General features: G+C 36.5%; 1 protein-coding gene across 3 annotated transcripts in view; it reads left to right on the top strand.

Moving 5' to 3' along the window:
- tmem117 (transmembrane protein 117) overlaps nt 1-23,395 on the top strand; it is a 573,994-nt gene that overhangs the window by 175,571 nt on the left and 375,028 nt on the right. The window lies entirely within an intron of this gene.

Below are 23,395 nucleotides of genomic sequence, written 5' to 3'. Positions count from 1 at the left end.
CAGTACTAATGTAAATAAAGATAAGTTGAACACCTGTTCTAGGCAATTTCTTTACAACTGCTGAATTTAACAGGCACACCAATAACTAATTATTAGAATTCCATTTTGGCATAAAACTAGATCTTTAATATATATATATATATGTATATATATATTTTTTTAAGCCTGCTTTTAGAAATATACTGTAGCGTAACTGTAGCTCCATCTGTAAGGCAGAAAGTTGAGTTTAATTCATTTCATGGTTTGTTTTTATATGTATTCCATCTTCATTTTTATTCTTAAATTAAAAAAGTAAAGTGGGCATCCAATAGTATAAAAGCCTTTTAGTTTTACATAAACCCTGCATTTCTAGGAGCTTTATCGGCTCATGCACCCAACCTCCTCCTCCTTCTCCTCCTAAATGTATATTATTTAAATAGGCTACCTATAATTTAATTCAAGTATAATCCAATGAAATCTTCATTATATTGGACAATTAATAATTAACTAACTTGAAATATTCACAAACGGGAATATTTTTATGATTGAAAAGTTAAACAAATAAAACAACAGAAATATAGTAAATTAGAATTCAACTTAATACACCAACTGGAATGTAATTACAAAAATATAAAACTCCTTAGGAAACCACTATAGATGATGATGATGATAATCTTCTTCTTCTCTCGGCTGCTTCTGTTAGGGTTTGCCACAGCGGATCAAAATAATAATAATAATAATAGTAATAATAATAATAATAAAAAAGTAAATAATTTCATCCTTTTTAATTACCAAATCCACTATTTGTGAATATAGTAGTAATTGTAAAGAACACTGCATGTTTGAAAAGGATGTTCTTTTTCAATTAATACTTTTAGCACAAATATAAGCAAACAGTGGATTACTAATTTAGGTTAATAAATAATCAAAATAATGAATATGAATTAGGCAGCAATAATTCATTTGCAGTCTTATTCATTTAAAAATATAGGAAAGCATACCTGCTTGGAAGAATAAGGAAACATTTAGGAGATGATTTTTCATTTTGGATTAAAAGCTTTAAAGCAATTAAAAGTTCTTCTTCTGTAGGTCAGCTACTTGGAGCTCTTGAAGGCAATTCAGTAGCTTGGCCACAGTCTTTTCTGTTTGGTATTTGCTGTGATTTCTTAACAGCTTGATGGCTAATTCTGCATGTGTGCACTCACTGTGCCTAATACTGTTTACTGTAAGCTTTTCCTGATAACAACACAAAGCCAGATAAGACCTTTTCTATGATGTGTAGCGGGACCTCATATAATTAAATCATGTATTGCTCATATAGCCAATCAGATGGTTGGGTAGCTCTGAAGGAGGCACTTAGTGGAAATACATTCATTTGAGGTGCAATATTCTCTATGCCAACAGGTGCAGTATTATGATATTAGTATTTACCTACAGGAGTATTTTAAATTCTGCAGTAAAATTAGTTGTAAAAGTAGAAATGTATCTATAAAAAGACTACATTTGTTACTGGATTGTCAGAAATCACTTACGAGGGAATTGTGGTGTAAAACATAATTCATGACAACTGATATTCCTTTTGTGTGGAGCTAGAGACAAAGAACTGGGACAGGGTTCTGAATTTCCATTATTATTAGTGCCAGTCCTAAATTATATAACAGAAGCAACTCAGCAGATGCTAATTAACCTCTCTTTATATATTTGGAGAGTTGGAACATTGTGTTACTTCAGTGTTTCAACTTCTCTAATGGAGTTAGCTGTTAAGTGTTATAAGAATAGCTATGCTACCTGGAAGGAAACACTGCATGGTAGACTTATTGAACATTTGGCAAATTTTGCAGAGAACACAGTTTACATTTCTCAGAAGTAACAGAGTACAGTAAAATTCTTACTTGCATGTCGCTTCAGAAGAGTGAAATAATTCAGTACCAAAGAAGACACACACACAAAAAGTATAAATAGAATGAAAGATGTGTATATACAAAATATTTGTTCAAATATACACACTGTTTTTTAATGAGTATATTTGTTATTATAATTGGCTCTTTGGTAACCTTACGATCTGTGGATAGAAACTGTTCCTTAATCTACAGGTGTGAGTACCAATGGCCTGTACTATTTGCCAGAAAGGAGGAGTGAGAAACAAGACAGTGCAGAATGGCTTATTATACTGTTTGTCTTTCTAAGGCAGTGAGTCTTGTGTATGTCCTGATTGAACAGAAGGCAGCTGGGTGACTAACAGTTTCCAGTGTATAAAATAAAGTACAAATAAAGTTTCAAAGTCCTAAATTGACGTGCAGTCAAAAAAAATAATGTCCAGTGTTACTATTTAGAAATTGTCATCCTTTGGAGCCAATCAAAAGTCAACAGTTTTTTACTGTAAGGCAATGAGGACAATGAGGACTTGCAACAGTAGATTCAGGATAAAATATTTATCCATAGGTCATAGTGACACACATCATACAGTATATAGTCAGAGAAAAACAGGACAAGACATGGTGAAGGTTTGAGGTCTTCCCAATATCCCCATTTATTGGCTGCAAAGCTAATAAAGTAACAGAAAATAGTAAGAAACAAAAACACATTTTAGCCTGTTGTGGCTGTGTTTCACATATATTATCTATACTAATAAAAGGCAAAGCCCTCACTCACTCACTCACTCACTGACTCATCACTAATTCTCCAACTTCCCGTGTGGGTGGAAGGCTGAAATTTGGCAGGTTCATTCCTTACAGCTTCCTTACAAAAGTTGGCGAGGTTTTATATTGAAATTCTACGCGTAATGGTCATAACTGGAAGCTGTTTTTTCTCCATTTACTGTAATGGAGATGAGCTTGAACGCCGTGGGGGCGGAGTTTCGTGTGACATCATCACGCCTCCCACGTAATCACGCAGTACATAGAAAACCAGGAAGACCTCCAAAAAGCGCTGAAGAAAACATGCATTATATAATTGAGAAGGCAGCGAAACAATAAGAAGCGAGCGAGTGACATATACAACCATATTCATGACTTCTGCTACTTGAAACAAAGCACGATGTAAACCTACACTTTAAATTAAGTTCATAGACAGGCTGCCGCTGGCGTTTGTAATTTAGTGCCTGCCGATATAAGGCCGTCCGTCAGGAAGACAGTGTAAAAAAAAACCCGTGCATGCAGTGTGTCAGGTCTCAGATAAAGAAGAAGACGAGCTGTTTATTGATGCAGTAAGAAACGAATCGATGAAAGAAACCTGTCATCTTTACAACGATTGACAAACACGGAATGTAACTTGAACACAGCATATCCTACAAATACGAACCTGATTGAAAGAAATAATGATAATCAAATCCTTGATGACAGCAACACTCAGTAACACTCACAAAACAAATACTGTATATTGACAGTCATGTTACGTTATTTTTAAAATGTTCCCTTTTCTTTTCTAGCTTTTTAACACACTACTTCTCGCTGCGATACGCGGGTATATATATATGTATATATATATTCCGATCTACATACTCGAATAATGGATACTTTATTCGCCATCAATGATTGTTTTGGTAAAGCCATACTCAGTGTATTCATTAGATGAACGGTAAAAAAGTAAGAGCGAGGGAGGATGCAGGCTGTAGTGCGTCAACTCTATCTGAATTGCGATCACATTTCAAAAAATATATCTTTTCAAGTTCTATTTAGTCCATATTTGTCAAACTCAAGGGCCACGGGCCACATCCGCCCGGTGTGTAATTATATCCGCCCGAGATCATTTTATATACTGTATTATTGTTATTAATGGCCCAGGTATATGAAGCGCTGGTAACACAATAAACTACAGATCCCATAATGCAGCGCTTCAGCTGCCTTGCCGAACACTTACCGCGTTAATCAAGTCTAGCTTATGATGCTGCAAGTTATTGCGAAGCTAGCTCATGCAATGCTGGAGAGAAAAGTTCATTCTGAAAATAGAGCCTTTAAAAAGAGATGGGAGGCTGAGTATATGTTTACTGAACCCGTGTGTCTCATTTGTGGAGCTAATGTGGCTGTAATTACAGAATTTAATCTAAGACGGCACTATGAGACAAAACATCAGGGTAACGTGAATGCAATGCAGAAGATATAGAAAGCAGAATAATTAAATAAGAATCTGACACTTCAGCGGACGTTTTTACCCGTGCACAATCACAAAGTGATTTCAAGTGAAGCTGCTTTTATGGGAGAAATAAATGCACCAGTGCAACTTTCCCCACTTTCCCAGTTGCCAAGTAATGTTAAACCAAGTCGTCACTTTGGTGTTCCCAAATACGCACTTTGCTGATAAACTGAGCGCACTGAGTTTGCACGGCGCTTTGGTGACTTTGAAGAACAAAAAAAGTCCGTCTACATGCGGCTCGAACCTTGTGCATGTTTGGTAGCACATTATCTGTGTGAGAAGCTCTTCTCAGTGATAAAGACTAACAAAACAGCACACAGGAGTCGCTTCACTGATGAGCACCTGCAATCCATCCTGAGAATCTCCACAACACAGAACCTCACAGCAAACAGAAACAAACCTGTTGCCAAAAAAAGACATATTTGAATTTGTATAATTTTGACAGGATATATTTTTATGGAGAGCAAAATCTTTTGGGATATTTAAAATCTAAGTTTATTTTTTATATAAAATTACATAAGAGTAAAGAAATTTGAATGTTTGTTCTTTTAATGTTTACTTTATTTCTAACTTGTATAATTTAGACAGGATATATTTTTATGGAGAGCAAAATATTATAAGTTGTTTAAGGTTTGAGTTGATTTATTCAGGAATAATATTCCTGTCTGTTTTTACCATTCCTACCAAAGATATTTCTGTCGACTAAATAAAAATTCCTTCTATTTAAAATTTAAATAGAACTTGAACAAATACGATAGTTCATAATATCCACGCAGACTTGCACGTAAGAGCGGGAGTTATCCATTTTAACAAGCAGCGTATTGCACTGATACGAAATAGCTGTGTGTGTATATATGTAGATATGTATGTATATGTATATATATGTTTATATATGTGTGTGTGTATGTATATATATATATATATATATGTATTTGTGTGTGTATATGTGTGTGTATGTATGTATGTGTGTATGTATATGTATGTGTATATATGTAGATATATATATGTATGTATATATGTGTATATGTATAGATATGTATATATATATGTTTATGTGTGTGTGTGTAAATATATATATATGACAACAACACTCATCACTCACAACAGTGACAAAACAATTACATTGACAATCATATAACGTTATTTTCAAAATGTTTCCTTTTCTTTTCATTGCTTCTTTAACACACTACTTCTCCGCTGCGAAACGCGGGTATTTTGCTAGTATATATATATGTATATACTGTATATATAGACAGTGCCCTCCATAATGTTTGGGACAATTTTGCCTTGATTTACCCATTGTTCCACAGTTTAAAATTACAAACCAAACAATTCAAATGTGATTAAAGTGCACATTGCAGACTTTAATTTAAGGGTATTTGCATATATTTCAGCCACAGCATGTAGAAATTACAATACTTTTTATACATGGTTACCCTCATTTCAGGGCACCCTAATTTTTGTTGACTTTGAAGCTAGCTACCTAAGCTTTGATACCTTACTTGAGCTTGAAGACCCTCCGCTCACAAGCCATCCTTGCCAGATTTGGCAAAGGTGTTGATCTGTCTTTGGATCACCTGAAAGTGCTATACTACAGAATACCTTCTCCAGGAGCTGCACAATCTAACACAGGGTTCTCCAACCTTTTTTCCCCTTAGAGCTACTTTTACAAAATGAAAATGGTCGAGAGCTACTCATGTTTTCTAACGTTTATTCTCATAGCTTATTTAAACCCAAACAAACTGAATAGACTTGTTTTGCCTTAACATTTACAAAAGGTTGGTGTCCACAACTCACATTTTGCATTAAAACATCACAAAAATTTTTTAGTTCACCTGCAAGTGCATTTTGTATGTCTGCATGCATTTTCTATTGTATCTCACACTATTGAATTAAAACATGAATGCGGTCAAAACAAAACAATGCAATTACAAACATACACAGATATGACTTATTCATTTGTCATTTTGTTACATGTCACTGTTTCACTTCACAAGAGTATTCACATGTCCAGTTGCATGTGTGATGTGTTTTTTAGTTAGTGAGATGACTCAACAAGAGAGGTGTATGGTGGAGTGTAGCCACTCAGGTTCACTCTTAGACTCACAGAGGTATGTAGACCCAAACAAAGCAGACATTTTCAAGCTGCTTGGTGAAGATTCTTATAGTTATCTGGCTCTACTAAGCTCCAGAAATGCTGAGAATGCTGTTGAGACTTTAACTGCACATTATTTTGGAGGTTTACTAATATATCTACAGTATACCAATAAAAGGCAAAGCCCTCACTGACTGACTCACTCACTGACTGACTCATCACTAATTCTCCAACTTCCTGTGTAGGTAGAAGGCTGAAATTTGGCAGGCTCATTCCTTACAGCTTACTTACAAAAGTTAGGCAGGTTTCATTTCGAAATTCTATGCGTAACGGTCATAACTGGAACCTACTTACGTACATATATACGGCCATAGCCTGCAGCTCGGTCGCCGTGTGAGGCGGAGTTGCGTCCTCCATCAGCACGCCTCCCACGTAATTGACTGCCTGCCCATATAAGGCCGTCCATCAGCAGCAATCCAATAGACACGCTGCCGCTAAATATTCGCGGGTGAAGGACTGTGCTTATGCAAATAAAGATGAGATGGTCAGGGAGACACGCTGCCGCTAAATATTCGCGGGTGAAGAACTGTGCTTATGCAAATGAAGACGCTGCCCCTGGCGTTTGTCATGCCTACGATGAATACGATATTCGCAAGATACAAGTTTAATAAGAAGACGCAGGGTATAAACAAGACTTTTGATCACTTTGTAACTGAGTTAAAATTGCTGTAACGGAGTTAAAATTGTTGGCGTAGGACTGTGCTTATGCAAACAAATAGGAAAGCAAGGTGTAAAGCTTAACTTTAAATTAAGTTCATAGACACGCTGCCACTGGCGTTTGTCATGCCGAGAGACTGTGTTTGTGGAGGGATGGACAGTTAAGGCTGGTGGGGGAGTCATGTCATCATCTCCCCTCCCATTCACGTCATTTCATTCACTTCATTTCGCTCCGAGCTCAGCTCTGCAGCTGACGCGGTCTTGCCGTTCTTTTTCCTTAGTGTTTAGTCCTCTCTCCTTTACTGATTTATATAAAGGAGAATTGAGATCCGAGAGACTGTGTTTGTGGGGGGATGGACAGTTAAGGCTGGTGGGGGAGTCATGTCATCATCTATCCTCCCATTCACCTCATTTCATTCACTTCATTTTGCTCCAAGCTGAGCTCTGCAGCTAACGCGGTCTTGCGGAAACAACTTCGTGATGCTGCCGCCAAATACTCACAGAAAAATCCACAAGTTAGTTTGTCATGCCTACGACGAATCCGATATTAGTGAGATACAAGTTTAATGAGAAGACGCAGGGTATAAATGAGACGTTTGATCACTTTGTAACAGTTAAAATTGCTGTAACGGAGTTAAAATTGCTGGTGAAGGACTGTGCTTATGCAAATGAATAGGAAAGCAAGGTGTAAAGCTTAACTTTAAATTAAGTTCATAGACACGCTGCCACTGGCATATGTCATGCCGAGAGACTGTGTTTATGGAGGGATGGACAGTTGAGGTGGGTGGGGGAGTCACTTCATCATTTCCCTTCCCATTCATCTCATTTCATTCACTTCATTTCGCTCTGAGCTCAGCTCCGCAGCTGACGTGGTCTTGCCGTTCTTTTTCCTTAGTGTTTAGTCCTCTCTCCTTTACTGATTTATATAAAGAGAGACTGTGTTTGTGGAGGGATTGACAGTTAAGGTGTGTGGGGGAGTCACGTCATCATCTCCCCTCCCATTCACCTCATTTTATTCACTTCATTTCGCTCCGAGCTGAGCTCCGTTGAGCTCTGCAGCTAACGCGGTCTTGCAGAAACAACTTCGTGACGCTGCTGCCAAATACTCACAGAAAAATCCACAACTTAATAGACACGCTGTCGCTAGAGTTTCTCCACACTCTGAATCCTCCAGGCACTCCTGAGCATTATCTAATTTTGAGGTTTGGGACACCAATAATGTTAGTGAAAAACTTACAACCACCGAAACTTTGTAACGGCACGAGACTTCAGGTCACGTGTCTGCAAAAGAACCTAATTGAGGCAACTATTTTTACTGGCAGTTGCTCAGGGGAGAGAGTTTTTATTCCTCGCATCCCCGTTATACCCTCTGATCTCCCATTTTAATTCAAATGCCTCCAATTTCCAGTTAGGCTCTGCTTCGCGATGACAATTAATAAGTCTCAGGGATGGACCCTACAAAAGGTTGCCATTGATTTGAGGCAAGATTGCTTTTCACATGGCCAACTATACGTTGCATGCACAAGAGTAAGCTCGCACAGCTTGGTCATATTACAACCGGAGTGCTGAACTGACAACATGGTATACAAAGAGATCCTTAACAAATAATTATTGGTATATTTTCCCTCAGTTTAAAAAGGTTTACTTATCTTCTTAATAAAAATTTAATAGCAGTACTTCATGGCTGCGAAACACGGGTATTTTGCTAGTAATGTATAAAATCCAATGTCTTTCTGTCAGTATGTCTGTCTGCTTTTCACGAGAGAACTACCCCTAATTTGACTAATCAAGTTTTAAAATTTATGTAGGATTCATTAACCCTTTGGCAAGCTATTTGAAAGGGGTCACGAGCAATGTGTTGGAGACCCCTGATCTAACAGAAGCCAATGGTTTGCTTGAATGAGTCCCCTTGCTGAGTAACATCAGGCTGTACTCAAATTGCTACTCCTGAAAGTACCTGGATGAACACAGCTTTATATAAACACTCATCAATCATGACAAAATGTCAGCAAGCAACAAGACTACAAATTTATTTAAATAATTACTTATGCTTATTTGCAGAAAAAACAGGTGTAAATATTAGATATTAAAACATACAACCTGAATAATTCAGATCAGGCTTACACAGCAAGATTTACATTAGATGGTGGCTTTAACTTTAGTTGTTGTAGTGTTTGTCGTCTTTAGGCCAGGTTTATACTTCACATGACACGACGCGTGCGCCAGTGGACGCTACTGCTATGCAAGCGTTGTACTGTTCATACTTGTGCACATACTTTACATAAATCTTGAAGATTCCACCAGGTGGCAGGGCGAGATATCATCACGGTGAGAACAGGTTTGGCTTCGCTGTGTTGTGAATTGCCTGAAACACCCATCAAATTCCGAGGACACCTTGCCGCAATATCTCTGAAAAGGATGTTTAATGATTAAATCCATCAATCTTGGGATGTGTCCATTCCTGCAAGCATCAGGCGCGAGACAAAAACAATCCCTGGGCGGGACATCAGCTCATCGCAAGGTGAATACAAGCACACACATACACTAGCGTCATTTTAGTGTCACCAAATCCCCAAACCCCCAAACCTTAATGTCTTTGGAAGGAAACTGTAGCACACTGTGGAAACCCTCCGGGAAAACATACAAACTGCAGGCAGGGAACAGAAGGGATGTGACTCCCTGCGAGGCAAACTCTGCTACCACAACATGTGTAATTATTAACAGTATTCATTATTTAAATGAAATTAATGGTTCATCTGTAAAATGTAACATACATACTTTAATGCATTTCATCATTAAATTGATATAAAATATAAATCTAAGGATTCTAAATGTACATAGAGTTGGAATATCATAAATGTAATGTGTTCTGTGTGCCGATTACTGCTGTCAGTTCAGGAGGAAGCCCCATAAGCACATAGTGATTAACAACTGGATTGGTTTTAAGAAGATGTTGATAACGGTCTACTTTAATGATAAAGTAAACTTTGAGGTTAAAGTGGACATTTCGAGATTTAAGTCGAAACATCCACTTTAATCACAAAATACACCTTTTCACCATGTCCTTATTTTTTTTTCTCTGTTGGTCAAATATGGTACCGTACATTCTGATGCTGTTGTTAAGGTGCAAAAAAAAAAAACACAGCACAGAAGATGGTATGCGAGACTTTTAAAATGTATTGTATCATTACAATGGGGAATATGCAACGCTTGAATATAAAAGCACCACGCATGCATTGGTATGTCAGCATTTTGCTTCACCACATTGAACCATTCATCAAACCTCAAAGCACACACATCAATCCCGGAGGATCCCCAAAGTGGCTTTCTGTCACATGTAGATAATGAACAAAGACACTGACGTCACATTCAGATTTTTATCACACTGCGCCCCCTAACTTTTTGCTGGCATTGCAACTCGCATATGATGCTTGTTATCGTTGGAATATTCTTCTTCTTTTGGCTGCTCCTGTTAGGAGTCGCCACAGTGGATCATCTTCTTCCATATCTTTCTGTCCTCTGCATCTTGTTCTGTTACACCCATCACCTTCATGTCCTCTCTCACCACATCCATAAACCTCCTCTTAGGCCTTCCTCTTACCTAGCAGGTCTATCCTTAGCATCCTTTTCCCAATATACCCAGCATCTCTCTTCTGCACATGTCCAAATAGTAGATGATAAAAATAGAGCTGTCTATCTCTGGCAGTCATGATGTATCTCTGAAAATGCTTTTTAAAATCCTTTAGAATGTATAGTAACTTACTGGCTGCTTTATGTAAGATGTATCAGTCAAAAAAAATGGGCAACTGATAAGTTCCCATGGTTTGGATGATCCATCCATCCATCCATCCATCCATTATCCAGCCCAAGACATGCAGGTTAGGTTTGGATGATTGTTAGTTAAATTACTTTTAGCTAAACATGAAATGTGTTAATCTTAAAGTTCTTATCCACTAGTTCATATATTGTTACAAGTATATACATACTGGTTGGATTATCCAAGCTTAAACATACATTCTAATTGTAATAATACCATTTCTGTGTTTTCTTTTTACATTTCCACATCCAGAATTGTTTTCTAGTCCTGAAATCAACACTCTTTTAAGGATATATTGTGTGTTCCTTATTTTATCTCTCAATAAAGCATACAAGTATGAATCATTTGAAATGAACTCATTTCTACCTGCCTGCTGTTCTGGTTACAGAACATTTTCATTACACAGTACACACAATATCAACTTTACCATATGAGCTCTGGGCACACAGGTTAAGAGCTATATCTAAATAATCCTAAAATAAAAACATACAAATTCAATATTACAAGTTGCATTTAGCATACTGTAAAAGCACACATTTTTATCAGCATCACAGCAGGTAAAGTAGTACTTATGTCTATAAAATCTATGCTTGACACTTGGAAAACTCACTTATACATGCAAGCAGGCATATTTGATTAAGGTGCAATGAAGTGCAATACTTAATGAGTGTTATCTGAAACCACCTTCCATTATCATAATGACTTTATAATGTCACCTAATACAAGACGAGCAAACTACAGTGCGCTGCTGGAAAAGTGTGTCATTGCTAAGTTGAGATGCTAAAAGCTTCTAATGAGTAGCAATTATTAAATTGCTACTATTTCTGCACAGTACCAAACAAAGCTTGTTTCACTGTTTAGAGAATACATCCATCTGCCCAATATCCTTGAATTTTTCATTCTAATCAATTTAAGATAAATTGCAGATATTCTTTGTACATCTTTTCAATTTCCGAATATAATCCTTTTAATTTTAGATAGTTAACAAACACAGGTGCAAAATGAGAGGAAAATGTACAATTGAACTTTCAGGGAAGACCACGTAGTCTGATTTATGTAGCTATTTAAGTTGCTATTCTAACAAAAATACAGGTAATGTTATAATTAACTTCTTTTTTTACAAAGGATTAAAAGAACTTTCTGATTGTTGTATGGCATGTTGATTTCAACAAGCCATACTGAAGACTGTTTTAATAAATGCACAAACACACTACACTGAAATGTGAATTAAAAAGCAAATTAAAATTAAAACTTGAACAAAGTTAATAGGACTGATTAACAAGCTGCTGCAAAGATTGAAGATGTTCAAGCCACATCTGAACTGTGAACTGATTAACTAGCTGCAATCAAGATAAGATTATTTATTTTTTTAAACAAGCCATACTAAAGATTGTTTGCTCAAACTTAAACAAACTGCAGTTTTTGGCTGTTCGACAATAACTTGGGCGCACAAGTGGTTGCAAGGACAAGACAAAACCTTTTATTCTGCGGGAATCCAGGCACTTCAGGCAGGTGGCGCAAGTGCATTGAGAAGTGTGGAGACTACTTTGAGAAATGGCATTATCAGTTTTGTTAAGGTTCGTTCCATTTTCTAATAAATCCCATTTTCTAACTTTAGTTTGACTCCCCCTCGTATATGTATAATATATTTTTTTAAAATACATTACTAACTATATGAATATATTGTACAATCTGTTACAAATTACTTAAAAGGATAAATATTTTACAACACCTTACAGTATGATGACATATTTTGTAAAATAGATAGATAGATCAATACTTGGACCTACACTTTTTTCTATATATATTAATACTGTCGCTAATTCGGTTACAGATTCATCTATCCATCTTTACGCTGATGACACAATTCTTTACTCTACAGGTTCTTCCCCTGCTACAGTCTTGCAGCAACTTCAACTTAGTTTCAATAGTTTGCAACTGACTCTTTCTAACTTGCACCTCCAGTTAAATATTTCCCAAACTAAACTTATGTGGTTCGGTAAAAAAGGTCATATCAAGCTCTCCAGGTATTTGTTCCCTTGACGGGACACCATTGGACCAGATTACTGAATATAAATATCTGGGAATTTGGCTGGATAATACTCTGTCTTTCTCAAAACACATTGACAATCTGAAGTTTAGGATCAAATTAAAACTTGGGTTCCTTTATAGAATGCGTTCTGCATTTACATCATCTGCTAGGAAAACTTTGGTTCAAATGACAATCCTTCCCATGTTTGACTATGGTAATGTTATTTACAGATCAGCATCCAAAGGCCTGCTTCAGCAGCTCGACGTTCTTTATCACTCTGCCATCCGGTTTATAACAAATGCTCCTTTCAAAACCCATCATTGTACCCTGTATTCTTCTCTCAACTGGTCTTCATTGTACACCTGCCGTAAAGTCCATTGGCTTATGATTATTTACAAAACTCTCCTTGGTTTTTCCCCTCCTTATTTACAGGAATTGTTACACTTTTCTTCTTCTGTGTATAATACTCATTCTGCTAATCTGATTCTGCTGACAGTTCCTAAGGCTACTTCTGTACTTGGCCTGTCGTCTTTTCAGAACGCTGCTGCTAGAGACTGGAATGACCTGCAGAAAATGTTAAAACTGAATAATTTCATTCCTAAATCAGTTTTCCAATCATGGATTTCAGCTTATTATAAAGATGTGTGTCGCTGTTACTTAGGCTAGCTGCTCCAATTCACTGCTGCTCTACTCATTGTTGCTCCAATGTTCTTATTGTTTATATAATATTTTTATGACATTTTTTTTGTAAACATGTAATCTATTTACTGTTTCTTGCTTCATTTCTTTCTTTATTTATCATTACTTTTTTTTTTTCTTTCGTAATTTCGTTTATATTGTATATGTGTATCTTTCTTAATATGTTTTATTTTTATTTTTTTTCTTACCCTTTCCCTCTTAAGGCTTTGCCCTTTCCAGGCCACAGTTGTAAATAAGAAACATGTTCTTAATCTGTTTTGCCTGGTTAAATAAAGGTAAATAAAAAATAAAAATAAAAAATAGATAGATATGTAAATTATTTAAGTTTTTACATATTTCTATATTTCAAAATCTAAAAAGTATTTCTTAATATATTTGTAAATACTAATAATAATATACTGTAAGATGCATTTTGGAAAATAATTACAAACTGTAGTCACAGTACAAATTATGAATCATAAACAATAAGGTTGTAAACTGAAGCCTACCTATGCTAGTGGAGCTGCCTGCTTGTATTACATTTAGCAAGCTACAGGGAGGTCATAATAGGTTGAAATTGCTTGGAAAAATGTGTTTAGCTTTTTCCAGGTTAAAACTTAACCATGAATGATCTGTGTTAGGTCTGGGCTCACAGTATATTGCATGTCTTGTACACAATATATTTAAAAATGTGTTTGTTACAATGAATTAAGGGAAGTATATCTTTACTTTGTAACAGAAGTACAGGAGAGAGAAAAAGGTTTGGGGGTTCACCCCGTATATTTTAAGGCAAACTTAGATAGCAACCAAGTACTCAAAAATGACTGAGTTCTAAATAGACTGACTGAAGAAAGAAGGTGTGGGCTTTTATAGTTGTTGTACAGGATGAGGTGGGTCTGTGCGGGGAAAGGCAGAAGTCACGTCAATAGGAGGGCTTGGTTTGGACAGGATGGCAGAAGTTGATGCTGTCTTAACACAGTGTAAAAGGAGAACGAAAGACAGAGAAAAAGAACAAAGAAAAGAAAGAGAGAGAAGGACGGAGGTTACAGGAAGCAGGAAGCGAGCGAGCAAGCAAGTCGGTGCAGGGGAGCGAGCAAATGAGCGCTTGTGGGCAGCTGCGTGGAAGCCTGGGTGTTAGGCTGACACCCGGGAGTTGAAGTAGAAGTCGCTCCCGCTGACCAATCATGTAGCGAGATTGACCAAAGAAGGAGAGACTGCCCACGTAAGGCCGGGGCGGCGGTGGGAGTCAGGAGGCTTGGAGGTGAAGTCCTTGGTGTGGGCGTCCTGGAAACCAAGGGCCTGGGATGAGTGCCAGACCAAAGCCAGGATCGGGAGGTCTCCAGACCTAAGCGTATGAAAGAAGGGGCAGCTGCAGAGAGAGCTTCTCGCCTGTTGCAAAGCCCAACTGGGAGAAGCAGGTGAGACACTAGCGTAGAAGAGCTTATTGGTTTTAAGAATGCTTCCAGCAATGTTTTAACCTCTGGTTTAAAGGATTGTTTTTGTTTCTATTTATTGATTTTAGAACCTCCACGTTTTATTGGATTATTTATTTAATGACTCTTTTTAAAAGAGGGGGATCACTGCACCTATTTAATTGAACACTTTGTTTTTGTTTTGTTGGATTTTAAATTAAAGCACTTTGTACCTTTTTACATCCCTTGCTCAAATGTTATTGCCTCACTGTCTAGCTCATCGGTGACATTACCGACGGTGTTGGGTTCAAGGGCTCCCGAACAATTGAGGGAGCATGGAGCTGAACCCACATCGTCACAATATTTCACTATATTTCATATTCATAAGAGATTACACACCTCTAAAAGTTAATTACAATATAAATACAATATACTGTATATATGTATATATATATATATATATATATATATATATATATATATATATATATATATATATATATAATTTTATGAATATGAACACAGGATTGTTGTAAATAAATACATGATAACATTTTGCACGGTGTGTAACCCACTGATCTATTCAAAATGAGGAAAATAAGAGAATAAGGGCAATCCACTGTTAAGGCCATCAAACTCTAGAGGGCTAGATGCTAACTTGTCCCAATATCTCTTTCAGATACAGTACTTTTCATAAGCTGTCAAAAGTTTCCTCATCAACTGTATGTCTTGGCAGTTTGCTCGCAGTTCCCAAGGTCTTTTGTGAGAAGAAGTGCTTCCTGGTTTCTGTCTTAAGTAGTTTCCGCAGGTGTCCTCAAGTACTGTATGAGATTCACTGTTTAATTGATTGCACTTGAGTACATGTACTGCTATAGTAACAAGGACCTCAGATTGACTCTCATGTTATTTTTGTACAGCTTTTATCATTGCTAAATTCATCCATTAATGTTTTCAACTCACCATTTCCTCCTCTTGCAAACTTTAAGCCATCACTGTTCAAAGTACACTGGGTAACATGAACATTTACAGGAATTAATACATTTTTGACATTTTACTAAAAAGGATGTAGGTAAGTGATAAGTCCAAAATTTAAGTTCATGTTATTGTATCATTTTACTGCCAAGCACTTTATACAAATAATCCACAATATAACATTCAGTAAAGCACCAAATGTTTGGCAATAAGTACAACCACATAATATATAGACATCATTTTATAGCTTGTTTTATTTAGATTTAAAGGTATCTACTAATAATAATATGAAATTGGGAATCTAAAGTGCTTTAAGTTAAAGCCATTTGCTGTGTGGGAGAAGAGGTAAAAAGTAAGTAAGTAAATAAATAAACAGTTAAATAAATTAAACAAAACCCCAGTATATTTAAAAGGTAGAAAAATTCAATCGTCTGGTGCCAATGATCCTTAGACAAAGAGAAGTCAGACACTAACTGATGTAGGTCAACTGTCTGTTCAGTCATTGTGCAGAATCTGTAATTTTAGTGAAATATATGAAAAATGTCTACCAAATATATGTCTACCACACATTATAAGGTTGGGACGAAAGCATATTTAGAAAAACAGTATCTAAAAGCTTACCACATGTAAAAGCTAGCTTTGGTTTTTTTTTTTGGCGGTGGGGGGATGGAATAGCAGGCTGCTTGTCTTTATCGGCACATTTAAAGGACAAAAGACGCTGACGGAGAGGTGCGAAGGGATTTATGGTGGGCCGGATTTCCGAGTTTTTTTGTAGGCTTTGGTAATTCTAGAGTTAAAGTGACAACAGCTGTTATAACAGAGACATTAAATGTTAAAGTATTGGATCTTCTGCCTTTATTCAATTGCAGAGATCAAAAGAAATTACACTGACAGGAGATCATTACAGAGCCCTTGGACCAAAAACTCTTTTATCTTAACAGAAATTTAACATTGTTTTGGCCCTTGTGATCACAGTGTATGCTGTTGAGCATTAACATTAATTAATTCTGAAGTGTAAATGTGGAAATTAGCAAAATACTCTAACGACTGTTTTTTTTTTTGCTATGACTGAAGTAAAGGTAAGACAGAGAGAGATCACTTAATAAGACTGCAAGAAGAAAAAAGGTGTTATATAGAATGGTCAGTAACTAGTAGTGGTGAATGGTACTATACTGTACTAAGGTGCTCTTGTACTACTATTGGCACAGATAAGTTTTGGTGGGTACTCAATACAGCTTCTCCTTTCTGCTGCTGCCTTTACTCAGAGTTGTTACTCTACTGTAGGTCTGTGTTGCTCATCTTGCATTAATCAGTAGTGTAGTCCTTTTTACTTGTCTACATTTTACAAGTGTTTGCATAGTTTTGAAGAATGTCCATGTCTTTTTTAACAGCTTTTGCCACCTTTGTATTATCTTTTCATCGAACATAACATAATGCGATTGATCACCATCTCAACTTTTTTCACACAAAACTGAACTGTTGCTATGTATAACCGTGTATTTATTTCCTGGAGTAAAATCAGAATTAGTCAAGACAGAATTGTAACTTATATCTGAGGTTCAGAGAAAAATAAATGAATATACATAAAATAAATTATTTTATACTTTTAAGCTTATTTCATAATTGCCATTTTAAAACTTGCTAAAATAGAGCTCCAAGCCTTAAGCAATTGACTACTATTGACACCAGAAATCATGTAATAACATCTTTGTACTAATCAAGAATGCATAAAATCATAATCCAAAAATAAAACACATTTAGATACATATACCCCAATTATTTCCACAAATATTTTTATTTGTTCCTTTCAGATGGTTGTACACTTAAAGATACCCTCTGTGGTCCTGCTGTTGTTTCCTTAAGTTAAACGATTCTTATCTTAAGCAGCTGCTAGTAAAACAGAAGCAATATTTGTAAAAAGAAAGTGCCAAGTGTGTGGCAGACAGCTTAACATTTCATTTTGCGTTTTTTTTTTTAAAAAACTAACTGTTCATTACACTGAGGAGTTCAAGAGCCTTGTAACAAAAGTATTCATATAGTTTGTATCTTGCCACGTTATAAGTAAATCATGTCTGATATTTCTCTTAAATCTTTTTTAGGGATTATAAATATCCAACATATTGAACTGGAGGTAGCCTGAAGGTGATCAAGCTTGTCAGTCTACATTTTGTTACACCATTGGTATTGATTTTATGCCACTTTCACTTACCCATCTCCAGTTTTATAGATGGAACTTTTCCAGTATTTTCTGGCATAATGTCACATGGCCATGTCAAATGTAAAAGGTTAAACATGCATTTTTCTAGAGTATGTTTAGTTTGCAGAGTGTAAAATGACAGAATCTCCTCTGTCAGATATTTGAAATGAAAATCTCATGGTTAAACTCATGGGACATAATATTAAATATCTTTATATAAATAAACAGTGTTATATTTTTTCTTACACTTTCCGTAATTTTCCAAATCAATTTTTCTTGATATACATAACATCATTCATAAGTTTTGCCGCCAATATTTTGGAGGCACAAAATGTCAGGTGCACCTTTTTTTGATTTGATGTTAGATGTTGCTGATTGTACGAGGCTAACATTGAGCATTGTTCTGCTTCCTTTTTTTGTTATCCATATAATTACAATCAGTGTGGTGTGGTGAAACAGTGATACCAGGGTTTGAGTCCTTTGCTCCTCTCTGTGTGAAGTTTGTATGTTCTCCCCATGTTTGTGTGGGTATACTTTGTTTTCCTTCCACAGTCCAAAGAAATGCAGGTTAGATGAATTGACAATGCTAAATTGGCCCTAGTGTGTAGTTGGGGTGTATGTGTGTGTATTCAGCGTACAATGGACTGGTATCCTGTCCAGGATTTGTTCCTGCCTTGCGCCCTATGCTAGCCGGGATAGGTTCCAGCACTCCCTGTAACCCTACTCTGGACTAAAACGGGTTTGACAATGACTGACTAATAAAAATAGAATCAGTGATAACTGCATATTGTAACATACTCAAATTATATTAAAAAATCAGGGACAGACTTAAGAGAACATTAAAGTTTTAAAAGCTTAGAGGCCTGATACAAAACTGTTGTAGTATGCTTATACTATGGCAGTACTGTACCAGTTCATAGTACTTAATAATTTGCTTATTTCGCTACTGAGATGCTTTCTATGTGCAGTTTGCATGTTCCTTCTACATTTGTATTAGTGCACAGTCTGTAAGGGTATCAATCTCAAAGTCAAAAGATTTATTTTCTCAGCTTTTTGGCTTGGTATTAGTTGGATTGTCTGTGAATTTGCATGATGGTGTGTTTGTATCTTATACAGGATTAGTTCTGGAATTGTAAATGTACAGTAACTGATGGAATAGGCTCTTGGTCCTCATAATCTTGTACAAAAAAGAAAGAGTTGATATACGACTAAATGTGATTTTATAAATGACTAGTAAAACGTGGACCTCCACTAACATGCACATTTGTTGTTTTTATCATTCTTGTATTCGGTATCCCGCACTTGACACACACCAGTCTAGCCCCAGTAGTTACATGCGGACTCCTGGTCACCAGCATTTCTCCATCTGTGTCTTGCATTCTGTATCCCATACTTAACACTCAGCACTTGCTGCTCTTCCTCTTCTGTGCCTGCAGCGTTGTTGCATTGTGTATCCTGAACTTAGTCTTGTATGCCTATGAGCACTCATGTCTGTCTGCTGCTGAATTGCCTTCTGAGATTTGCCTGACACTCAGCAGATGCTATTGCTCTTCTTTTTCTTTCTGCCATTATGTTGGTTATATCCAGTGCTTGAAGTAAAAGCGCATGATTATAATATTCACTGTTTTGAGCAGCTTCTTTGTCTTCCTTGCAATTTGTTATAAATTGTACACAATTTCTGAATAGAGGTGTGACAATGCGGGTTCGCTCCTCACCTGTGCACTTAAGTGAGGTTCGCCCGCATCACGAATTTACCCGGGAACCGCTTCTGACCACAAATACCACGGCCCCTCTCTAAGGCGCGAGTGCGATGATTTATTTAAAATGTGGTCTTTTTGACGTGAGCTGGGGACCCGTTACACCATAAGAGGTTGGAGTTTCAACCATGTTTTTATGCTTATATTGCATCATAGACTCAGATTCTCCTTTGTAGTTTTGAGTATGTTAATGGAATGGGGATGGTCGTAGCGAGAAGTGACAGTACGCACCGGTATGCAAACATTTGCTACCATTACTAAACACAATTAACCCGGTATACCACACTGGAGCACTTCAATCACAGGTCACTTTGCCATCCTTTATGGACATTTAGCAAAGTTCGATGTTCGTCAAGGTTCTAGCCCCATAGTTACTGTAAATGCGGACCCCTAGTCACATGAATTTCTCCATCTTTCTCATTCTCGCATTCTGTATCCCACACTTGACACACAGCAGATGGTGCTGCTTTTCTTCTTATTAATACAGTGATCCCTTGCTATATCGTGCTTCGACTTTCACGGCTTCACTCCATCGCAGATTTTAAATTTAAGCATATCTAAATATATATCGCGGATTTTTCGCTGGTTCGCGGATTTCTGCGGACAATTGTTCTTTTAATTTATGGTACATGCTTCTTCAGTTTGTTTGCCCTGTTGATTTCATACAAGGGACGCTATTAGCGGATGGCTTAGAAGCTACCCAATCGGAGCATGTATTATGTATTAACTAAAACTCCTAAATGATATACGATATGCTTCCCGCGTGCTGCTTGATTGTTTGCTTTTCTATGTCTCTCTCACTCTCTCTGCCTGATGGAGGGGATGTGAGCAGAGGGGCTGTTTGCACAGAGGCTGTTTGCTTAGAAGATACGGACACTCCTCTAAAAAATGCCGCTTTATTGCGGTGCTTCGGCATACTTAAAAGCACAAAAGCACACATATTGATTTTTTGATTGTTTGCTTTTCTTTGCGAGTGCTCTCTCTCTCTCTCTCTAAAATTCTCTGCTCCTGACGCACGCACTTCTTTGAAGAGAAGATATATTTGCATTCTTTTAATTGTGAGAAAGAACTGTCATCTCTGTCTTGTCATGTAGCACAGTTTAAACTTTTGACTAAAGGGTGTTATTTCATGTCTAGAGGGCTCTAATAATGTTAACAATGTGGGAGAGTTTATAAGGGCTTAAAATATATAAAAATAACCATACAAACATATGGTTTCTACTTCGCAGATTTTCATCTATCGTGGGGGGTTCTGGAACGCAACCCCCGCGATCGAGGAGGGATTACTGTATTCTGTTTATGATCTTCCTCATCAAATCTCTGCAGTTTTCTTGATTCTCAGTAAATATTGCTGGTCTTTTATTTCCTTCCACTATGTCAGTTCATTTTCTTATTACTTTGCCATAAGCTCAGGTCAGTTTGGCAAGGTTACAGCTACCTTACTGTACATTATTTGCAATACCAGTTATGTATCGGGTCATAAGCTTTTGATTAAGACCAAGATCAAGGTATGTGGAGACACAGTAGTCCATGAGTAAATTTGTAACAGACAGAATGTTTAACAGACATAACAGACATTCTATTAAAATAAGCTACAAAATGAATGGATTCCTCAATCCATTATCTGTTCCAATGTTATCCACTACACATTTCTCATTATACCACAAACATATTCCCCATTTTTTGTGAGAAGCCAGCATCTAGAATGGCATCCCTTTGTGCAAAGCAAGAATTAGTGGTAGATTCTGCACTTCACTGCGCTGCACACTCAAATTCACACCCACAGTTTATAGTCACCATTTGTTGTATTTCTGAGATGTAGAAGGAACACATTTTGATACTTAAACAGTTTGAGTTATAAACTTGCCTGAAATATGCATTCAGGTATCAAACAGAATCCCAAAATATGATCCAAAAGAATGGTCAAAACAGAACAAAGAAATCTGAAATCAAGTAAAACAAAATAAGTAATAACAAAACACAGAGAGAGCCCACCAACACCAAGTTTAATGCATCCCTTTGAAATGAGGCAATTCCTAGATGGAGCTGGAGAGGTGGAAACCAACCACAAAACACATACTTGCACATATAATAATAATAATAAATAATAATAATAATAATAATATCTTTTTTATATAGTGCCTTTCCCATGCTCAAGGTAGAAACATAATTACACTAAACTAAAATATTATGGAATAATAATAATAAAAAATAACTATTATGAACATATAAAAAACACTTTAAAATAAACAGAAAAGTAATTTAAAAAAGCATAAATGGAAAATACAGAACATGAACAAATAGACACATAACAACCTCAGAGACAATGTTAACAAAGAAGTACTTTATAATCACTTGTAAAATGGCCCATTAACAGGGGTTTTGGGAAACACATGACAAAGTAGCATGTATATTAACAAACATCATAAGGTTCCTTATTAATCTCTAGAATTCATTATTTTTGGGTAGCTCACCCCTGTATAGTTAACTTCAAATAGTGCAGAGAAAAAAAATATACCCTTTATTAAAAAGCCAAGGGTTTACGGTCACCCTTCCACTTGTAGAGCTTTTGGGATATTTTTTGGACTATACTAGTTGTTTTGCCAGCTTCCCATTATTGGGGCCTTCCATCGGTAAAGCCATCGGGTTGCATTTGGGCCTGGCAGAATTTAAAGTTGCCTCTGTTGGGTAGACCAGATAGGTTTGTGGCTTGCTTCTTAGCTTGTTTTTGGAGGCCTCACCATATTATGCCTGGAGGAATCTCTCCAGATAATGACAGAAGTGACTTAATACAAATCATTACAAGTCTATCAGTTGATTGAAAATTGAAAATAACTTTGTTATATGGTGTCATTTGTTTTTTGGTCCGTTGGTGTCCGTAATATCTTTTCCATTCATCTAGCACATTAAAGAATGGCAAAAAAAAAAAAAATCACATTTTTCTAAAGAAGTGCTTGCCTTCTTTTTAGATGAGATTGACAGCTGTAGTTTAATACTGCAAACGACAGCATTTTCGATAGAGTGAAGTAACAAAAGTGAGATGAGATAATGAATAAGAGAAGAAGCTCCTGCATGTGACAACCATTGTCAGATGCTGATGTGTGAAAGAAATTGTAAGGCTAGTGAAAAAGTGTAGTAGAATTATGCAATGAGAGGGCAGAGGAATACAGGAATAACTCAAGAACAATAAAATAACTTAAAACAAATAAAGTCTTTCCTAAAGAAACTGATGAACAAAGCAAAATAATTATGTAAAAATGGTAGACATGATGGCCTACCTAGCCTCACACCAGTCTGGTATGTACCTTCTGCTCTGAGTTCAGAGATTTTGATATTTCCGTGCTCAATTAATTCATCTTCTTCTTTCCTCTCACTTTACTCAGTAATCTGAAAATCTGATGCATCCCAACAACTTATGAAGACAGCAGAAGTGAATCTTCTACGTATGTATGTTACATACACTTGCTATGATGCACTGTTTTTTTCTTTGGCCCCCGTCTAGGGAATAGTTACAGGTGTTAAGACATGTGTGTGAAAATGGTATCATCTTGTTTAGCATGAAGCTTAATCTTCTAAATTTCCAATGTATTGTCATAATGTGAATTTAA

The sequence above is a fragment of the Polypterus senegalus genome, chromosome 8, assembly GCF_016835505.1.
Source record: "Polypterus senegalus isolate Bchr_013 chromosome 8, ASM1683550v1, whole genome shotgun sequence".
Taxonomy (NCBI): domain Eukaryota; kingdom Metazoa; phylum Chordata; class Cladistia; order Polypteriformes; family Polypteridae; genus Polypterus; species Polypterus senegalus.
The sequence above is the reverse complement of the archived record's forward strand: the minus strand, read 5'-3'. Positions and strand labels throughout refer to the sequence as shown.